General features: G+C 49.6%; 1 long non-coding RNA gene across 1 annotated transcript in view; it reads left to right on the top strand.

Annotated features, from left to right (window-relative positions):
- The first annotated feature begins 1,651 nt into the window (after positions 1–1,651).
- LOC147023135 (uncharacterized) overlaps positions 1,652–22,029 on the top strand; it is a 49,479-nt gene continuing 29,101 nt past the window's right edge. Inside the window, exon 1 of the long non-coding RNA XR_015060044.1 lies at positions 1,652–1,712. This is a non-coding gene — a long non-coding RNA (uncharacterized LOC147023135). The remainder of the gene's footprint in view (positions 1,713–22,029) is intronic.

Here is a 22,029-nt window from a genome sequence, read left to right as displayed (position 1 = left end):
ATTGCAGTTCTAGAAAGTCCAACAAAAGTGTCACAACCCATTCATAAAACACATTGAAATCTTATAATTTGTGGGCATTGTATATCAGTGTTATTATTATTATCTTACCAACAGATACCTGAAGAAATTGTGCTTGATGTAAAATGGGACTTCAAATCCTCAACCTCTCCTCCCCTTCCCATCCGCAACCCCAAACCCAAAGCTTCAATTCCATCTCCACCCCAAGTCCTCAACCACTCCCACCCCCAAAGCCTCAACCCCCCTTTCCCAACTTTGGCCCCTCTGTCCCACTCATCCCCAACTCTATCCTCCCCTCTTCCCTCTCTCCCTGTTCTTCAAAGCAAGAAGGCATTCTCACCTCATTACATGTTATTTCTTCATTACCTCACTAAAATAATGCAATATTCAACTCTTTTTCCCTCCCCGATCCACCTTAATGTTATGCCATTACCAACTTCACCAACTCCTACCTCTTCTCTTTTCACCCCATCCACAATTTCAGTGACAGCAAGATACATGCCGTGAGAGCAATTGTCCAAACTACCTTCAGGTACCCATTCACAATCTTGCGAGATATGTCCCACAGAAATTCTGTGGAATTGCCACTCTCAAGAGATTGTGAGTAGCTTAATTGCATTCATCAATCCATCCATCCATTGGGACCATAATCTGTGCAGAGCATTGGTGCTGCCTAAGCTGTGTCCTTAGCTATTGGGCACAATCCTTGAAGGGACACCACATCGACACAGAAGGTGGGGGGGGGGGGGCTCGCATGGCTGTTACCATAGAATGACATGGGATTTTCCACTGCTCGATCGCCGTACCCACACCCGTGGGATGCGCACTAATGAGGGGGTGCTTGCATGACAATTGCCCCCTCGAAGCCATGCCCAGCCGAAGACGCTTTAAGAAACGAAACGCAAATGCGTTTGAGGCAGCTGTATAGCTGCAGCTGCTGTTATCGCCCTGCTGCTGCCGACTCCCTGGGAGCTGCGGCAACTGCTTTTGATTCCCTGAGAGCTGCTGCTGCTGCTGCTGCTGTTGAAGCCCTCAAAGCTGCTGTTTTGCTGCAGCTGCTGTTAATGCCCTGGGAGCTACTGCTGCGGTTTTTGATGCCCTAGGAGCTGTTGTTGAGGCATCAGGGACTGCTGTTTATCGATACTCCAGAGACGCAACATGAGGAGCGTTCGTGTTTGTTGTGGATGCCCTTGGGCCTCTTGTTGATGCATGAAGGGCACCGCGAGTGTGTCAGACTGCCTGTTCAAGATTCTCTGCCAGAGTGCGGGTCACACTTGATTCAACTGTGAAGCACAGGAATGACTCATTTGTGCGAGGACCAGGGTGTACGGCTCATGACCTAGGAGCGCGGTGCAGTTCCCGTGGTGTCACACAGCTCCATACACACACACACACACACACACACACACACACACACACACACACACACACACACACACACACACACACACACACACACACACACTTCTGACACTCCACATTGCTCATCTTTCCCATCCTAACCCCCCCCTCCCTGCTTCCCCACAATATTTTGCTCGATATAACCCCACATGGTTGCGTGAGGAAAGAGAGGATTCGCTCCCACACTCTGTTCTGCTTCTTTCTAATAAGTTCTTCTTGTCTCTTCTACCCAGATTGAATGATGGCCATATGTCTTTTGTCAAAGTCTGAATAAGGGGAATACGCACCGATGGGTAAGTCTGCTCTTCTGTACCTTTTGCCTTTTGCTTGTAAATGCGTGTTTGATGATTCTTGCTTGTCTGTGTGCAAATAGAGTTTTCTTTTTTTTCCAATCTGCGTGGTTGTGCATTTTCCATTGATCCGACAGTGTGTACATAATCGATAGACGGGAAGTTTTTGTCCACCTAATTGGCTCCGCGGGTTAGCCAGCACTGCACCCACTGTCCCACTCTGCAGGAAAAAGTAGTCGGTGCATGCTGAGGGCATGGACCCAAGCTCAGGTCATTGCACCAATGAGTAGGTAACGCGGCTGTGGATGCGAGGACCCTGCTCGGTGTAATTGCTTTTGCCAGCATTCATGGTTGCGAAACAACCTGTCAGACCGCGTAGTTATCCGTGGTACGTCGGCCAACAGGGCCGGGTGCCTCATTTGCCTCAAGTATATAATTAAATGAGACATGGACGTAGCTTCACCACGTCCAGAAACTTGAACTCGTCCAGAAATATATATATATATATATATATATATATATATATGTATATATTTATATATATATATGTATATATATATGTATATATATTGTTGCAAATTCGCACCCGCCGGCGTGCGAGCGGCCATGTAACTCGAATCGCGGCACGTCGCCCACCGGACGGACAATTCCGTCGTGACCCTCTCGGACTAACGCCAGGAACTAGTCACGGGTGGGCCTTTCAGCCTCACCACGATCGTGCCAACCGGCCCCCCGCGTGGGATAGGGTTGTTCGCCAAATTCGACCTACCTAAGTACCCACACGGAGGGTAGACCGGGTGATCGCACCTCGCCGCAGGTCGACTTCGGACACGGCCACTTTAAGCGACCCGTTCCGTACTATCGGGATAACCGAGCGGTGTTATATCGTCGACCTCGACGGTTCCAATTAATTATCGGGTGTATTTAGCCCACTACCAACCCTTTACGTGAAGTAAGATGGAGATTCAATTGAAGAAAAGACGAAGCGAAACGGGAAAAACAGTTCAACATAAGGCACATTTATTCCGCGGCAAACGGAAAGCACACGTATACAATTACAACAATTATGCACCAAAAGCAAATGTAACAAAAACACAACAATTATGCACCAAAAGCAATTGCAACAAAAGAAACACAATGCAGATCTACTACCGATTGCGCGAGCACACGGCAACACTTACACAGTTTTACTTTACAGACGGCGCCAACAACACATATACTCAAAATCAAAAGAAAAGGGCCACCCTCGAATACAAGGGGGCAGACGTGGTCTGTGGGCGTGAGACCGCGTGGAGCCTACCCGTCTTGTGATGAGCCGCAAATGCCGCGGCGGTGCCCCGACTGCGCGCTCCTCCGCGGGTTTCGTTGGCACTGCTTGGAATGGAGTCGGAACGGGGCCCCCTTTTCGCACTATCTCAGCACGGGGGGAAACAGGGGAATTGTTGGTGCTCTGGGGAAAGAGGATAGCTGGCTTGCTTGGGTCCCGCGACGAGCGACTCCACTGCGCCCTCGACCGCGTTCCCGGCTTCCCCTCTCTGCAGCTCCCCGACAGACTCCGAACCCCGACAGACCGACTCTCCTCCAGACCCGTCTTGACTGCTGCTGCCAGACTTCGCCGCTGCCACACCTCTCCAACTCGCCCGAGCCCGAAACAGAAAACTGACTGAATTCGCCCCGCGCTCGGCGCTTTATAGTACGGCAGGAGAACCCATATGCAAATTTCCGGATCAGGATGGGCTCGGGGGCGGGGCCACGCTCGCCCATTGGACGGAGGAAAAGTGGGCGTGAACCTCCCCTGATCCTCGAATTTGCATATATCGATTCTACTCTGACGCGCCTGGAGGCGGGGCCAAATCGCCCCGCGCTTAATGATTGGAGGGATCGGAAGTGGGCGTGTATCATTCCTGATCTGACTTCCCCTCGGAAAGGCCGCTTTTTGCACCCGCTGCTCGGCGCGCGCCCCGCACGAGGCCAGGACAGCCTGACGCTCGGCGTTCACAAGCGGCGCGGGAATGGCCGCAGAAGGAGAGGTGAAGGTGGTGGAGGGTCTAAAGTGGCGGTCCCTGGCCACGGTGACGCTTGGAATGGTGGTGATACGATGATTGCGAGAGCGAGTTGTGAAGGTAAAGGTCGTGGCTGTTGGCGTTGTTGTTGTTGTGAAGCGGCGTTGCGGTTGGTGGTTGTTGTGTGATGGCGGTTGAGACGTGGTTGGTTCAAAATAAAGATAGAACAGAAAAACGGCTATCTTAAAGGGTCGCAGCCCGAATGAATCACATTTATTTCCTCTAAACAACGGGTTTGGGGCTAACTACACATGTACTTACAGAGGTATCTCACCTACAGGACCTGAATGGTGGTTTGCGAATTTCCTCAACCACAACACTACCCCCTCCCCTTTTTACAGACTCGTCCCGAGTCATCAAATTCTCATGTGCCATCATGTGTAGTTCTCCCCTAGTACGTTTTACCTACGGATCCTTGAGTGCGACATTCATGGTATTCGTGTCCCCAAAATAAATAAACAGAGGGCTGAGTAACTAACTAAACAAACCCACTCACACAGACGACTTAAATAAAATTGCCGGCACTAAGACAGACATGCCGGGGGCGCACTCATATGTACAGTACATCTTAACCTTAACTTACAAATTTTACACTAAACCATGGCCCAGGATCAATGAACTCTGCAAAAAGAAAGCAGTTAGCAGGGAGCCAGGCTGCTCGCATGCAGTCTCTGGCTCAAACAATGCAGGTGACAGGGAACGTGGCCGGCTGCTCACATGCAGTCCTCGGCCTCCCCTTTTGAAAATGAACCCAGTGAAGCACAACGGTGCTTGGGCTGCACAAACGCAGTCTCCGTGCCAGCTCAAGTGGCACACGCAATGAACACAACGGATGGATGGATGGATGGATGGATGGATGAATGGACGCAAACACGGTGCACGGGCCGCCACTGCAGGCCCGTGTTGTAGCTGCCAACAGGGCAGTTCTTGCAGCTTGCAAGCTGTTGCCTTGCGGATCCTGGCGCACATGGCAATGAACAGGGGGGGGGGGGCAAAGCAAAATTGAACAGGGGCTGGTGAACATGGGCCGTGGGCATGGCATGGCAACAGCAGCAGGCAAACACAGCCTGCAGAACAGGGCCGCTGCAGGCAAACACAGCCGGCAGATGAACTGGCCGGCACAGGCCTTGCAGCACAGCAGCTGCAGACGATCCGGCCAGTACAGGCCTCGAAGCAAAACACCAGCAGACAACCCGGCCGGCACAGGCCTTGAAGTAAAACAGCCAGCAGATGAAGCTGGCCTGCCTTTCGCCTTGAGATGGAGGTTGGTGGAGGGAGTGCGGTGGTGCTGGCCACTCAGAAGGCGGGCTCGGACCTACCTTCCGGTCTCCCTCCCACCTATCGCCTTTGCCTGTCACTGTCCATACCCACCCCCTTAATTTGTAAAAAACCCAATTTAGCCCCAACTTATTTTTGGTTTTTTTTTTTTTTTTTTTTTACTTCCCCACTATAAATCGTCCCCTAACCCCCTTTATCGTCCTTGTTCGGCTAACCTATCCTGTCACCTAGCCTACTCCCAACCCCTACGTTCCCTTCCCGGAGGGGAATAAGGGAGAACTAGCGTCCTGTGCCGAGGCCCAACGAAGCCTCAGGATGGCCTCCCCAGACTTCAGCGATCTATAACACAAAGTGAGTCCAGCGGCCCACAACGAGAGCGAGGGGATGGATGGTGCGGAGGGGTACACTTCCGAATCTACCCTAACCATTTAACTGTTAAACTACCCCGGGGCTTTCAACAAGCGCCTCGCGCTTAAACTATTGGTTCTAACAACCCAGATTCCCGTCGCCTGTGTTGGTGTCCTCACCATTTCGGGCCTTGCCCCCCAATTTTCTTCCCGTGCCCTCACACGGTCTCATGGCTGGGACGCGTGGCTCTCCTTGGCAGGCACGACCCTCTGCCGAATCTCCAGCTATGGCACCCCTGGGCACGACACTGCCTCCGAGCATACCAGCTCCCTAAACACCGGGGAGTACCCCCCATGGCACCTCCCCTGAAACACACACGTGGCAGGCTGGCTTCCCGGGCCCCTTTCCGAGGGTCACCTGTGCCCACAACACTGCCCACGCGGCTAATGGCACCCCGGGCCCCCGCACCAAGCAGACGCACCCGTGCCCACTATGCTATCCCGGCCCCCCATGGGCCCTTGGCCTACTACGGCCGACTAGCCTGCTGCCCGGGGTACCCACTCAGCGATACTCACCTTTCGCAGCCACGCTCCCAGCCCGTCAACAGGGCTCCTGCACCCCTCCAAACAGGTTTCGAGCCTACTTCCCCACCAACAACAAAACGACCTCCATTTTGTCAATTTGACTAACCCAACTTACTCAGTCTACACTGACCCCGGGGTCCCTTGGGCAGGAGTCACTCCTCCCCCCAATCACTCATCGAACCATGCATTCCACATTCGCTCCATACACACAGACCCGCTGGCCTCACTCACTCACCAAGCACAACACAACTCACCAACTCTTCAACACACACACCGCTGAACTCTGCCATCCTTCTAACTACCTCCCCTAACTAACTCGTGCTCCCACGTCGTCCCTTAAACTACAGCACGTTCCATTTAACACTACGTAGCTAAGCTACGTCCCCGCTACACATCCAAAGTCTGTCACTGTCTCCAAATCATTAAAAAATAATTTCCCATCCTAAATCTGGCTATAATCCCTCTAACTAATCCATTCCACGGACTCCATGAGGACTTACCCCTGCCCCATGAAGTCGGTCTAGCTAAGCTAACCCTTCCCCCTAGCTCGTGCCATCCTGTGCCCAGGTAAGGGGGTCTTCCACCCCTTGCCCGGGAATCCTGTGCACCCGAAAGTGAGGCTTGCTTTTCCTTTTCCCACATGCGCAGCACCAGCGCGGCAACTCACAGCTCGCGCACTTTGCACCTGCCCGTGACGTCATGCAGCTGCACGTGTACCTCGTCCCTCCTTGGACGGTACCATCCGGCAGGGATTCACCCCTCCTGCCGGATTCCAACCCCACGTGCAGCCATGACGTCACCGTGCGCATAAAAAAAAACACAAGCCCCACGTCTCGAGGGGTTCCCCACGCGAACACATGTGCTTTGCCCGTTGGAGCTTAACACACCCGCTCGCGTGGAGAACCCGTCCGGTCCAAATCCGTTTACCTGCCTAAACTTTGTCCGTCCGCGGGATCGGCAAATCCACCGCGTGCGTTTCCGGACCGGGACTTCACTCCCGCAAGCGAGCACGTGGGGGCCTCGTGCGTTGCACAGCACGGACCTTGCGCTCGCTGCTGGGTGAACCCGGCACGGTCCCCGAAACAGCTACAGCCGCTACCCGGCTTTCTTTCCTCTGTCGCAGTCTCCGTCGCCATTCAACACACGCACTCCCGCGTGCCACGACGCTCACACTCCACTCCATTACATTCACACCGGGAGACGCGGCTGCGTGCTCCCGCATGCCGACCGACATCTCCCTTACACACAGCGACCTTGCACACGCTGTATCCCTCACACTCGGCCGCTCACTCACTCGTGCCATTTCCCTCACACAAACCATATCACTCACACACGGGGTCGCTTCCACACACGGGAACGCACTCACACCTGGAACCACACACACCGGGACAACCACACTGGGGATTTGTGTCCCCACAAGGGTCTCCGGGGCCTCTATACCCCCCAAGCTCGGCGTGCACCCGTCCACAGCACTCCTCCCCTCGACCTCGCAAAGCACGACCGAACCCACCTGGTCGTGATCCGCCCAAAGGGGGCATACTCCCTCCCCTCATTCCTGGAGGAGGCCATCCAGCTGCTCGCACCGGGTCCCTACACGTTCCGCAAGCTCACCCTCACTATCCTCCACTACCTCTGTGTGTGTGTGTGTGTGTGTGTGTGTGTGTGTGTGTGTGTGTGTGTGTGTGTGTGTGTGTGTGTGTGTGTGTGTGTGTGTGTGTGTGTGTGTGTGTGTCTGTGCGTCTCTAACCCCGTCCTCATCGTGTAGTCTTCCCTCTATCGTTCCCATCTCCCGTGTCTCTGTACATTTATAAGTTTCTGTTGTCCCCTCGTGTCTATTAGTCTCTGCTTCTTTCTGGCGTCTTTCCCTTATCTTTATGTGGGTCAACCTTGCTTTCTCCTTAAGTCGCTCCCGTCCTTCCCTCTGTTTCACTCCTTGCTCTTTCACGATCTCCGCGTACCTCATCCTTGGTTTCCGTCTTAATTGTTCTTTTCTCTCCCTCGCAATTCCTTTCACCTCGTCTCTTATCTCCCTCGTGCACGTCTCCGTCACCCCAATTAGTTTTTCCCTCTCGGTCACCGTCACGCTTCTCGCCCAATACGTCCCCAGAATTATTTTCTCCTTACCCGCCTCCACCGCGGGCCCGACAGCCGTTGCACACCCTCCCAGCTCGTTCGCTCCCACACGTGGAGTCGCCATTTTAAGCTCCCTGGTCACTGCCTTCATGCCCGCCTGCAGGCTTCGGCCCATGTTCTGCGTCTCACCCCGCTGTTCTTTCATTTCTTCCTTCAAATTCGCCTTCATTTCATTTGTGTTTGTATCCATCTTTTCGTTCATGCCTTTTATTTCGTTTGTGTTTGTTTCCATCTTTTCGTTCATGCCTTTTATTTCGTTTGTGTTTGTATCCATTTTCGTTTTCACTTCGTTCATTTGCTTGTTCATGCCTTTTATTTCGTTTTTCATTTCATTTGTGTTTGTATCTGTGGTGTAGCCATGCCCACGGGGAGGGGCATGATGATGATGCATGATGGGCGTGATGGTGGAGGAGTGGCCGTGGGGTTCGGCGAGGGATATGAGGTGTGCACGCCGTCTGAGGCGTCGTAGTAATGCTGGAGTCGGCCGGCTCGTGAGTGAGCCGGCTCGTGCAACACAGCCCAGCTCGACTGTTCCTCCGCTTCGTGTCTGCCTGCTAAGCATCTCCCAATTCAGTACAGTACAGTTGGCGAACGAGGATCGGCGGATCGGCGTGTGTAAGGGCGGTTCCAAGCTACGGAACCAAGTGTCTCACGGAACATGGCGGAAGGTCGCGGCACGGCACACGGACGTGTACCCGTGTTCGGGGGAGATGAGTTCGAGTTGTTTTCTGAACAGTTGGGTTGCTACTTTCGGGCAGATGATGTAGAGGATGAAGAGAAACGCAAGGCGATCTTGCTCGCCTCGCTATCAACGGAGCACTACCGCCTGCTGAGTGATTTGGTGGCTCCAAATAGACCCAGTGATGATATGCTATCCTTTCAGGACATCGTGATGAAAATGAAGACCCACTTGGCGCCGGAGAAGTCGTTACATCTCGCGCGGTTCCAGTTCGATCATCTCGCTAAGGGTGGCGAGGAGCGCGTTGCGGACTTCGTGGCACACGAGTGAAGCATTCGGCTGTGCCTTGCAAATTCACGGCAGAGGAGCGTCCAACAAGGCTCAGAGATCGTTTTATTTCTGGTCTGCGAGACGCAAAGATGGTAGCGGCTATCCTGCGATTAACCGACATCACATTCGACTCGGCGGTCGTGACTGCTTCGTCTGTCGAACAGACGCTCACGGATGTCCGTGCCATTGCTGGCCAGGACGCAATGAGTAGCTCCAGCTGGAGTATGGCAGCTAATCCCGAAGTCAATGCGGTAATCGCACAAGTGCCGCGAGTCACGCAGCCCGGAGTCCGAGCGGTGGCTCAAGTGCCGCAGGTCGCACGCGCGCCTGGCGGTGCGGGACGAGGGGCACCGCAGCACGATCGCACCGGGAGCGAAGGGGCACCGCAGCATGGTCGCGCCTGGAGCGAAGGGACTTTCCGCGGCTGCTGGGGGTGTGGGAGTCCGCACCTGCGACAAATGTGCCCGTATAAGAACACCGTGTGTTTGCATTGTCACAAGGTGGGACATTTGAAGCGTGTGTGTCGGATGGCGGGGGCCTCCGTTGGGGTCTTGGATGACGAGGTGCGAGAGGACCCCAGTGACCTGGAGATCGGCCTGCAACCGGGGCCTGACAATGCCGGCGAGCCAGAGCGGGAGATGCAACCACGGTTGAGTCTGTTTTCCGTTGGTTCGGAAATGACGACGCCTTTCACGGTTGAGGTCGAAGTGAATGGCCAACCTACTGTGTTTTGCGTGGATACCGGGGCTGCGGTGTCGGTCATGGGTGAGCGGGCGGCTCGTGGTCTTCGCGGTATTCACCTGGTCAAGACGGCCTTGTCGTTATACACGTACACCGGTGAGGCGATTGCACCGCTTGCGAGGGCCGACGTTTCAGTGCGCTACCGAGATCGACGCGCCCGGCTCTCGGTGTTCGTTGTACGAGGGGAGGGGCCCCCCCTGTTGGGTCGAGACTGGCTTGCGCACCTCGGACTGGGTCTCCGGTTCGTACCTCCAGATGTGCCGGTACTCTCTTCGAGGCCTTCATCGAGTACCGAGGGCGAGGCTCTGGCGGGCGGCGAGAGCCGTATCAGCTCTCGCGATGAGTTCCCGCGCTTCGCTCGCGATGAGTTCCCGCGCTGTGGCAAGGTTCGAGAGGCAATGCGCATCGGTGTGGTTCAGGCAGCTTCAACAGGTGGCGGTGGGCCCGTGGCGTTAAAGGCAGTCGCGAGTCGCAGCATCAAGTCGACAACCAAGGAGCGGACTCGTGATGCGGGTTGTGGGTTGTTGTTCATGGCATATGTGTTTTTCCTTGCTCTATTGATGCAGTTTAACGTTGTTGAAATAAATGCCAGCAGTTCTCGTGTAAAAGTGGATGTGGCGGAGATCATTAAATGGGAATTGGATTATGATCAATGTGATGTAGGGGCTTCAGGGGCGGTGGTGGCAAATGGAAAGGTTGAGTTAGCCGTCCACTGTCCCGGGCCGCAGGTAATTGCTTTGTCATGTGCTGGGATTTTATCAAAAAAGCGCGCTGTACGGAAAAATGAATTTGCGATGCTTCGAATATTATTCGTAATGATTTATAACGAGCCTATGATTGCAGTGTGGTTTAAGTGGAGTTGCTCCTGTCTAGCGGCCGTGTGGGTCTCGGAGATCGACTCGGAACCAAGACTGGTGCCCTGGTCTGCGTTACCTCCACCTCTGATTGCGAGCACAACTCGCTGTGTTCGCTCAAGGCCGTTTGGACGGGCGTTGGCGTCTCGACTGATTGTGGTGCGTGAGTTGTTTTGGCGCATTAAATGCATGCAGCCAGCGGCGCTGTTCAGCGCCCCCGGCCAAGGTCTAAGGCTGGCGCCACGGCTTCCAGATAGCGGGCTGCCGGCCTCGGGATGTTTATCTACGTCGGGTCTGCCTGGAGGAGGAGGTTAGCTCGAGAGGTCGTTACGACCTTGGCCAGGGTCATGTCAGCATGGGCCACCTGGGGGGGGGCGTTTTTGCTGCTTAATGCCGCTGTGCTTCTCATTTTGCTGCTTCATATCGGTAACACGGTCAGACCTGACCTTTGCTGCTCCACTCGCTCGCATCGACACATTATATGATGTGGTGTGCTATTATACTTTGCTATTTTCATTTTATTTCCATGATTATTATACGAAGTCCTTCGTGTTCTGCATGCTTCTTATAATACTGATCATTTAATAATCATACTTTTAGGAGGGAGGAGTGTGGTGTAGCCATGCCCACGGGGAGGGGCATGATGATGATGCATGATGGGCGTGATGGTGGAGGAGTGGCCGTGGGGTTCGGCGAGGGATATGAGGTGTGCACGCCGTCTGAGGCGTCGTAGTAATGCTGGAGTCGGCCGGCTCGTGAGTGTACCGCGTACGGAATAAAGGGGAGCCGCGGGCACAGTACGCCCTGGCTCGCACTCGTGCAACACAGCCCGGCTCGACTGTTCCTCCGCTTCGTGTCTGCCTGCTAAGCATCTCCCAATTCAGTACAGTACAGTATCCATCCTCGCTGTCATTGCCGCCAGCATGGCGCATAGCTGGGCCATGTCGGGTGCGCTTGGGTGAGCCGATTCGGCAAGGATCGGGGGGCTTTGGCGGAGAGGGGAGGGAGGTGTCATACACCGCGGCCGCCGCCGCACCTATTTCGGGCTCTGGGTTCAGTTGGGCGAGTTCGTGTTCTTGCACAACCAACATTTCCTGCTCGGGGTTCTCATCCTGGACCATGGATTCTACACATTCTAAATCCATTTCTAATACCCCCAGCTCCCGCTCGCCTTGAGACGCCATCTTATTTCTCGTAAAGGGTTAATTTAAATCGCTCGTAATTTGGAGGGAATCGGGGGTCGCTCCTCTCACCCCTGGACCGATTCCCGTGAATTTAGCTGGAGACAGGAGAGCCCATCATGACAGAATAAAATAAATAATCATAACTGCGATATGCGGACTTCCAGGCAACGCACGTACGGGCACGCGAGAGCTAAGAAACGGCCTGTGTGGTTGTTGTTTCTTGCTCGCGGTTAGAATATTTATTTATTAAAAAATCTTTTTAAAATCTTTTTCTTATGGGCACATACTAGTATATAAAATGCCTATAGAAAGTCTACAACCCCTTTCAAAATTTAACCTTTTGTTGGTTTATGGCTCGGGTAGTGGGCTTGGGATCCTATACTAGGATCCTGAGTTCAAATCCCCCTCGGCTGTTGAATTAATACCAGGTGGGGTTGACTCTGCCTGCCATCCTTCGGAGTTGGCAAAATGATTGCCAGCTTGCTGGTATACTGTGTCGGAGTGGCGGCCCGTCCAGGATTGTACCAAATAGCCAAGGAGATTGCTTCGGCAGCACCAATGCTCCGCACAGAGGATGGTCCCAATGGATGGATGGATTTACACATTGTAACCCACAACTTCCAAGTGAAAAACAAATTCTCCAAATTTCAGAAAATTAATTAAAAACACAGAACTGGAATATCTTGGTTGGATAAGTGTCCACCCCCCTTGTAATAGCAATTGTAAATTAGCTCAGGTGTAAACAATCACCTTCAAAATCACACACCAAGTTAATTGGCCTCCACCGGTGTAAAATTGTCATGATTTTGATTATTTCAGAATAGAATCAGCTGTTCCTTTAGGTTTCCTCCACTGGTAGTGCATTTCACAGCAAAGACTCAACCATGAGAACAATGGAGCTTTCAAAAGACCTCTGGGATTAAGTTGTGGAAAGGTGCAGATCAGGGGATGGGTTAAAATATTTCAAAGGCCTTGAATATCCCTTGGTGCACAGTCAAGACAATCATTAAGAAGTTGAAGGCGTAATGGTACCACCAAGACCCTGCCTACATCAGGTCATCTCTCCAAACTGGATGACCAAGCAAGGAGAAGACTAATCAACGAGGCCACCAAGAGGCTTATGGCAACTTTGAAAGTGCTACATGCATTTATGGCAAAAACTGGTCCATTTATGGCATGTGACAATATTACAAGCACTCCCCAAGTCTGGCCTGCATGGTAGGGTGGCAAGAAGGAAGCCATTACTCAAAAAAGCCCACCTTGAGTCCTGTTTGAGGAATGCAAAAAAACACTCCACAGCTGTGGCAAAAGGTTTTGTGGTCTGACAAAAGCAAGGTGGAACTTTTTGACTTAAATGCAAAGCGTTACTTTTTGTGCAAACCCAACACAGCACATCACCCACAGAACACCATCCCTACTGTGAAACATGGTGGTGGCAGCATCATGTTACGGGAATATTTCTCATCAACAGGGGCTGCGGAACTTGTCAGGAGAGAAGGGAAAATGCATGGAGCAAAATACAGAAAAATCCGAAAGGAAAACCTGCTACCCTCTGCAAGAAAGTTGAAATTGGGATGGAAGTTCACCTTTCAGCATGACAACGACCTGAAGCACACAGCCAAAGCTACACTGGAGTGGTTAAGGAGCAAAAAGAGTGGCCCAGTCAGAGCCCAGATATAAATCCAAGTGAAAATCTGTGGCATGACCTTAAGATTGCTGGCCATCAATGTTCCCAATGCAACTTGACTGAGTTGAACAGTTTTGTCCAGAAGAATGGGCAAATATTGGCTGCTCTTAGAGCACCCTTATTCTGGACATTTCCATCTGTCTGTCTGTCCGTGAAACTTTGGTCAAGCCTAGGGGCTAAACCACTCAACCGATTCCAATGAAATTTGCTAGGTAGGACCAATATTTCTGGGAATCGTGCGCTTTCGAATATGGGACACCGGGCCCAAGCAATGGCATAGCAACGGCCCTTTAAAGTGGTCAAAAAATCAAAAAGAAATTGAAAAATCGAAGCTTAGAGTTCTGTGCGCAATCTATCTTGCTCCCTTCATGTCAATTTGCAGCCCGAACAAAAATATTTGTCAGAGGAGATTGGTTTTGGGCGAGTACATGTCGAACATTTCAGAAACGGTTAATTGAGAATATCTCTAAGAGAAAGAGTCTGATTTTGATGAAACTTGGGTGAAATGTGTACAATGTGGCTAGCATGTACACAAAAACGAATGGTTGCTATGCACACCTCCGTTGCTTCGCAACAGCTAAAATACGTCATCGTACACTTATTGTGGACTGTACAAAAAAATCAATACCTCCGGAACTGGACCTCCGAGGGACCTGTTTTTTTGTGCCCAAGGAGAATGTCTTACAGCATCATATAAAAAAATAAAATCTTTAGTGAATAGATAAATGGAATTACCAGGGCTGCCATTTGTTAGAGCCTCTTTGGAAACATGCCTGAAATTTCACAATGCGGGTTTCTGGGCACAAACTAAGAGGGCTGTGATAATCATATTTATTGTGCTAAATTGATTAATAGCATGTACATGAATATCGGCTAGTCATGTCGGCCAGCTTTCCATTGAGAGTGAGCAGCCATGTCGCCTACCGGCTTGTTGCCCTATCAAGGTGTGCAAAGTTGGTGGAGACCTCGCCCAACAGACTCACAGCTGTAATTGTTGGCAAAGGTGCTTCCACCAAGTATTAACTCAAGGAGGTGGGTACTTATCTAACCAAGATATTCTATTTTTTGTATTTTTAATTAATTTTCTGAAATTTTGAGAATTTGTTTTTCATTTGGAAGTTTTGGGTTACGATTTGTAAATATAGGTGTAAAAAGTCTGATTTAATGCAGTTTAATTCCAGACGATAAGTCAACAAAAGGTGAAAATTTTGAAAGGGGTTGTGGACTTTCTATAGGCACTGTATATACATATATTAGTGTATAAAGCTCTTTTTAACCACTGACTGACTCACTTACTGATTCACTCACTGACTCACTGACCGAAATTAAAGATCGGTACCTTCCGGATGACGTAGCAAGCTGAAATTGTGCGTGCCGATGGACATCGAAGCTCATACACTGGAAAAACTCACAGAATCGTCGGACAACATCCATAAATTAAAATATAAATAAATGAAAAAATAATGAAAAAATTGCAGGTGAGTGACCCGAGATAATGGGGAAGCACAGTAATTTTGTGTGCCGATGGACATCGAAGCCGATACACAAGGAAAATCACAGAACCATCGGAAAGCATCCGTAAATGAAAATATAAATAAATGAATGAATAAATAAGTAAATGAAAAATCAAATGCAGGTGAGCGACCCAAGACAATGGTGGAAGACAATGTGTAAGCACATCCCACTGGTGTGTGTGTGTGTGTGTGTGTGTGTGTGTGTGTGTGTGTGTGTGTGTGTGTGTGTGTGTGTGTGTGTGTGTGTGTGTGTGTGTGTGTGTGTGTGTGTGTGTGTGTGTGTGTGTGTGTGTGTGTGTGTGTGTGTATATATATATATACATTTATATATCCAGCAACCTTTACCAAGTAATTATGTATACCTGCTGTATATATTGTTACGGCTGTGGAAATTCGCAGAACAGCATAAAGGTTCCTTAGATCAGTTATCCCGGTAAGTGAGTGTTCAGATAGGTTTCCCCACCGTTGTTTAGAGGGATTTCTTCATGTTCACTGGGCTGTGACCCTTTGAGGTAGGTTTTTCTGTTGCTGTCGTTATTTTGGACCGACCATATCACGACCACCATAACAGCAACCAACTTCGCCCCCAAAATAACCACAACACCAACAACAACCACCACCAATCACACCACAACGCCAACCATGCTACAATCGCCACAACAAGTATGCCACCATCTAACCATCTACGCCAGCTATCGGACACCATCCTCCACAAACCACGCTCCAACCCTTTCGGCATCGAAAGCCATCCGAGGGCACCAAGTAAAGGGACCAAGGAAGGAACTGCGATGACGCGCGGATTTTCCCGCCTTTTTTTTTCTCTGCGTTTGGTTTGAGTGGAGCGGCGAGGCGCTCGCTCCCGATTGGTGGATGCACGGCGTGGGGCGGAAAAAGGGGAGGAACCCCTCTTTGGAAGAAGCTTCTCGAAAGAAGGTGGGGCCGAAAACGGGGTGGAGCGAAGGGCGGAGCCCCACGCTATTCAAGGCGGACCGCACGCAAGGCTCCCGCCTCTCTCTCTTCCTCCCTCTCGTTCTTGGTCTCGTTGGCGCTGGTCCACCTCTTGGGGCTTCTCTCTTCTTCTTGGTTCATGCTCCAGCGTTTTCCCTGTGGTGCATGATTTCTTCCCCTGTCTCCCGGTGGTCCTGTAGAGCGACCTGTTGTTGGAGGCGCGGGCCGGTGACGAGTCCAGTCGACGCATCTGAGACGCGGACTGAAGGTGCAGCTCTGCTGGCTGTGTGGTGCGAACCTGCGCGTCTGGGCGAGGAGCGCCGGAGAGAGCTTGCCGGCCACGCGGGAGGCCCGGAATCAGGCGCTGCCATGCTAGCTGCCATGGGGAAGGGGCATCACGACTCGCCGACCACCGAGGGGGGGGGGGCAGGTGACCTGCATCGGTCTCGTGGGCCCATTCGGTCAGCCAAGGCTCACGGCCATAAAGGTCTGCGGACCCTGTCTACCTCCCTGCCTATGGGGAGGTCTTTCCTTTTGTTTTTGTATGACTGCTGTGGTGCCGTGTCCCTATAAGTAGACCTGTGTAAGTGACTGTACATTGCTCGTATTCGGTGGTAACGCTTTCTATTTGTTTCTTGTACATTGCATGACTGCCTTGCTTCTGAATACGTGTGTGTTATAATAAATGTGTGTGTGAAATGTATCCCGTTCGTTGCGTCCTCATTACCCCATTGGAAATGCCATCTTGCATCGTGGAATAATTAGTTGGGTTATAAAAACCTGGTAAAGAGAATCGGATCCGTCAAGGTCGGCGATAATATCCGCTCGGTTATCGCTGTAGAATGGAATGGACCGCTTAAGCGGTTCGTGTCCCAAGCCGACCTGCGGCGAGGTACGGCCCCTCGGTAGGTTACCCACGCGAGTACTTAGGTATTTCAATATTCGGCGAGTGACCCTATTTCACGCGGGTAGAATGCGGACTGGGCTGTGGTGAGGTTAATCCCCCACCCGTGACTGGTTCCTGGCGATAGTTCCAGGAGGGTCACGACTGAATTGTCTGTCCGGTGGGTGATGCAGCTGCCATTAGAGGTACGCGGCCGCTCGTACGCCAGCGGGCGCGAATTCGTAACAATATCATATAAAACTTATCTTAATATCATTGAAATACGAAAGGGTTGCAGTTTCGCAAGTATGATGAGTCATGGGTGGAGCCCCATGGAACCTGTTGGTCCAACAAGCCTGACGTACCTGAACCTCCGGTCCTGTTGTCAAACTGGCAACATAAAATGATAGAACCCTATCTGATACAGCCAATAACAATTGGCATGTACCAGATGAAGATGAGCTCTGACAGCAGGCAAACTAAAGCACCTCAATAATGATATTGAGGGGCTCAACGAGTGCCACATCCCAAACCAGGGTGAGTTTGGAGATGGCGAATACACCTTCCGTTACTCCGGCCACCCAAATGACCAGCCCAAGCAATAAGGTGTGGCCATTATACTGAAGAACTTTCTACGGTCGGCAGTCGTCAGCGTTCTATGGAAGAGAAGACCCTTTTTCACCACCAGCTCACTGGACCGACACCTTGACTAAAGTTCCAAAGGGTGACCGCATCATGCTTGTGGGTAACTTCAATGCTCAGGTCGGCTGTGATACCATCACTTGGCCCAATGTCATTGGCCATCATGGACTGGCGTGTAATCATGAAGGCCTTTTGCTCTTCCAAATTTGCACCGGTCTTTGATTGGTTATCACCAATGCGTTCTTTCCTACCGTAACATCCATAAGTTAACTTGTCAGCACCCTACATCCAGGGGCTGCACAAGATTGAGTACATCAATGTAAACCAACACTTCAAGAGTTGATGTAGTATACTCATGTATGCGTTGCGCTGCCGATTGCTGGACCGACCACCAGCTTGTCTACGCACATCTCAAATTGTGCCTTTGTGCATCTTCATACTGCAGGTGTCAAAAAGCACCACACCTGCTCAACGTAGCACATATGGACAACCCAGCCACCAGAGAGGATCTATCAGCAGCCATCTCTGAGTCATTGCATGCTAACCCAAATACAGAGGGCACACTGCAAGGACAGTGGCAGAATTTCAAGACCACGGTCTATACTGCAGCAAAATCAATGCTGGGTATCCAAAAAAGAAAGCACCATGACTGGTTTGATGAAAACAGTGCAATAATTAATGAGCTCATCTCCCCAAAGCACTCTATCTTTAAGGCCCTCCTAACTAGCAAAACAACACAGAACCAGACAGGCAAGCTAGGAACAAATGTCGGCGAGAAATATGGCACATGCAAAACCAATGGTGGCAAGACAGGGCTGCAGAAATTAAAGACATTGCAAATCACCATGACTCTAAAAGCTTCTTCAAGGCCATCAAGGTAGTCTGTGGTTGCAAACGTTTCGGCCGAAGACACATCAACTCTGCGTTGGGTGAGCAGCTCACACAAAAAGTGGACATCTTAGGCAGATGAAAAGAATATTTGCAAATACTACAAAGCCATCCAAGCACCACCAACTCATCTATCCTTGATAGTATCCCCCAAGTTGACATTGAGCATGACCTTGAGTAAGCACCATACAACAATGAGCTGGGGCAGTAAAACAGATGGTGCGAAACAAAGCCCCAGGCCCCAGCATAAGTGATCAAGTATGAAGGAAAAGCAGGCATTACAAGCCCCCACATTCTGATGCTGTCGATCTGTGAGTCCAAAACTGTGCCTCAAGACTTCAAGGATGGCTCCATAGTCATTCTGTATAAACTCTTCCCACGTCATTTTTCTCAAGACTGCATGGGGTAAGGTTTTCTATGAATGCTCCAGTTCGTCTCGCCCCAAAGAGGTTGTGAGACTATTGTAACTTCCGTGTTTGTCTGTCTGTCTGTGTATCTTTGTGTGTGTCCGTGTCTATATTTTCATTCTAATTATTTTTCTCTGCAACCGCTTGTCCGAATTGATGCAAAATTTTCAACATAGGAAGAACTCTCCATGGAGAATATTTTATTGATAACGCTGACACCATCGGTCACATGGTATGGCAGTCATTTTGGATGAAAGGAAAAAATTGGACATCTCCAAAAACCACTCTGCAGAAAAAATTGAAGCGGAATATGTCATCAAATCCCTTGGGGTATATAGGGTGATACTGACGTTGTCATCGGTGAAGTGGTATTCCAGCCATAATTTGTTTAATCAAAAATCTGAAACTTCAAATATCTCATCGAGAACCTGATGTGAGTGACGAATTAAATTTACAATGTCATCGGTCATGTGGTCTGTTCATATTGGATTGAAAATAAAAACGTGAAAAAAAAATCTTCTCTGGAACTGCTTAACAGATCGATGTGAAACTTAATTTATATGATCGATTAGCCATGGGGAATACAGTTTTAAAATCTTAACATCATAGGTCCCATGATCTGGCAGCGGATTGAAGATAAAACCTTAAAAAAAACATCTTCTCTCAAACCGCTGAACCAATGGATCCAAAACGTTAAGTATATAATTGAATACACATAGGGATACAAGGGTGTTAACCAAAATGTCATTGGTCACCTGGTTTGGTGGCCATATTGGATTTAAGGAAAACCTAAAAATGAAAAGATAAAATAATAAACCTTAAAACCGCTTAATCGATTGATGCGAAATGTCATGCATACAATCGACTAGCCATGTGGGATATAGATTGGAAATTTAAAAATCAGAGGTCACATGGTCTGGCAGCCATGTTGGATTGAAGGTCAAACATTAACAAAAAAAAAACCTTTTAGAAACATATTCTTTAAAATTGCTGAACCAATGGATTCAAAACTTTATGTATATCATTGGGTCAACTACTCTTGGGGATACAAAGGTGATAACGAAAACATCATCGGTCACATGTTTTGGCAGCCATCTTTTATTGAGTGAAAACTTTTTTTTCTAAAAATGTTCTCTGAAACCGCTGAACAGATCGAAGAGAAACTTTATTAATATGATTGACCTCCCATGGGGAATAAAGTTTGATGACGATGATGTCATCGGTGACTGTGTGTGGCAGCCATTTTGGATTTAAAGAAGAAAAAATACCCTTTAAAAACCTTATTTTCTGAAACTGCTGAACCACTGGATGCGAAACTTTAATCACTATGTGTCCAATCAAAGCGTGGCTGTTTTGGCCCCGGCCATAACTGGTTGCAGTTAAAAAGTGTTTCTAGTTGTTTTGGGGATCAATATGTTAAGGTCAAGGTCACGGTCATCACAAATGTTAAAAACACATTTGTCGCCATAACTTTTGATTGGATAATCACAGAGACTTCAAATGGGTGCCAAAATGTTCCTGTCAAATTAACTTTCAGAGGAGTGCTCTCAGATTTGAAATGCAACCTCGAGTTTCATATTCACCTTCATTGACACAATTTAGCTTAATGTGCACAAAAGTGCTCATTGAGTATCCTAATAACATGGTAGATGATGGATGTGACATGATAGGGTGCATGGATGATACAGGTATATGGACCATACTCACAGTGAGTCATAATAATCGCTGTTCAGTTAATGATGGTATTTTTGTTCAGAATGAGCATGTGAGGCAAGGCTCTGCGTTCTACGAATACTACTCGTTTTTTATTCACATAACAAAGTTACAAACTTTAAGTATAATGAAAGATTAAGGCGTATAATGAAATGGCAACGTTGCAGGCGATCTACTTATTGCTTATACATGGGGGTGGTACTAAATCGAGAAAAGGAAGAGAATGGAGAATATTAAGATATAGAAAGGACTATATGGGGGTGTGGGAGGGGTATGGAAAGAAGTGAAAGCAGATTGGGGGGAGGTTGGAGCCAGGGGAGGAAAGGACCATTTACGGACCACGAGGTTAGCCGGCAGGATGGAGGAGGGGAGGGTCAGAAATCCCGCAATTTTGCGAACTTAATAAGTGTGAAAAAAAAATTAAGTTTCGATAGAATTTAAAGGGGTAAAATGATCCACTTTGTATACATGTTAGCACTCCAACTTCGAGTCTGTTTTTTTTTGTTTTTTCAACTAAAGAAGAAAACACTCGAATTGAACGCCCAATTCGCAAGGCGATCAGAATCAGTGCATCGTGCAAAATGATCAAATAATATTGTTTTTTAACCAATTCCTCATGATGAAATCGCACAGTCCTCCAAACATCCGATCAACCGGTAGGTAGAACAATCTTGAAGGTCCCATTTGAGCAGATACCACTGCAAGTTGTGTCCAAACTTTCCTGCCATCTCAGGTAGCGCTGCTGAAGCTCGCAGTACACGAAAAACCTGTCGTCAGATAATCTCCTCGGTAATGATGGAAACCTTGCCTAATGGCACGCAGGGCCCAGCATTGATTTTACAGAGCGCTCTTGCACTGGGGGGAGCGCTTTTACATTATTAAAAAGGATAAGCACATCTTCATAAGGTAGGGCCATAATTACTTTATTGGGTTTTGGCTCAAAGCTATTCATCTGGCCGTATGCATTCCAAGCGTTTTCTCGCTACGACTTTGTATTACTTATTACCCAATTATGTGGTTTAAAAATGTGTAAGGCACGCGATCAATTACCTCTTGTCAGGCATATTCTGAGTAGGGAATTGATTCCACTTTGTACACTTCCATTGATTATAAATTCCATAAATCAGCTGTCGCCGACGCTCCAAATATTAAATCAGAAGCGGGCCCATTTGTTTACGCCACTTGGCCCTTGCCACAGTTGCTGGAAGAGATTAAAACGTCGTGTTGCTGACACCGGGGGTGGCAATTCCCAGCCGCTGGTGCCCCATTCCTATATAGTCCCCGTTCACTGTCGTCGTTTCAAGCCGTCGAAAATGAAGCTATCACGGATGTGACCGTTAAATAAACACCCGGCCAGCCTATTTCTCCTTGGTTGCCGATTCTTCCAGACTCCGTATCTCTCGATGCCGTTTTAGACACATCGTCCTCGTCCATGAAGCAATCA

The sequence above is a fragment of the Eptatretus burgeri genome, chromosome 7 (genome assembly GCF_056783735.1).
Source record: "Eptatretus burgeri isolate ZD-2024b chromosome 7, Ebu_testis_v1, whole genome shotgun sequence".
Lineage (NCBI taxonomy): Eukaryota > Metazoa > Chordata > Myxini > Myxiniformes > Myxinidae > Eptatretus > Eptatretus burgeri.
This window is presented reverse-complemented; position numbering and strand designations above follow the sequence as displayed.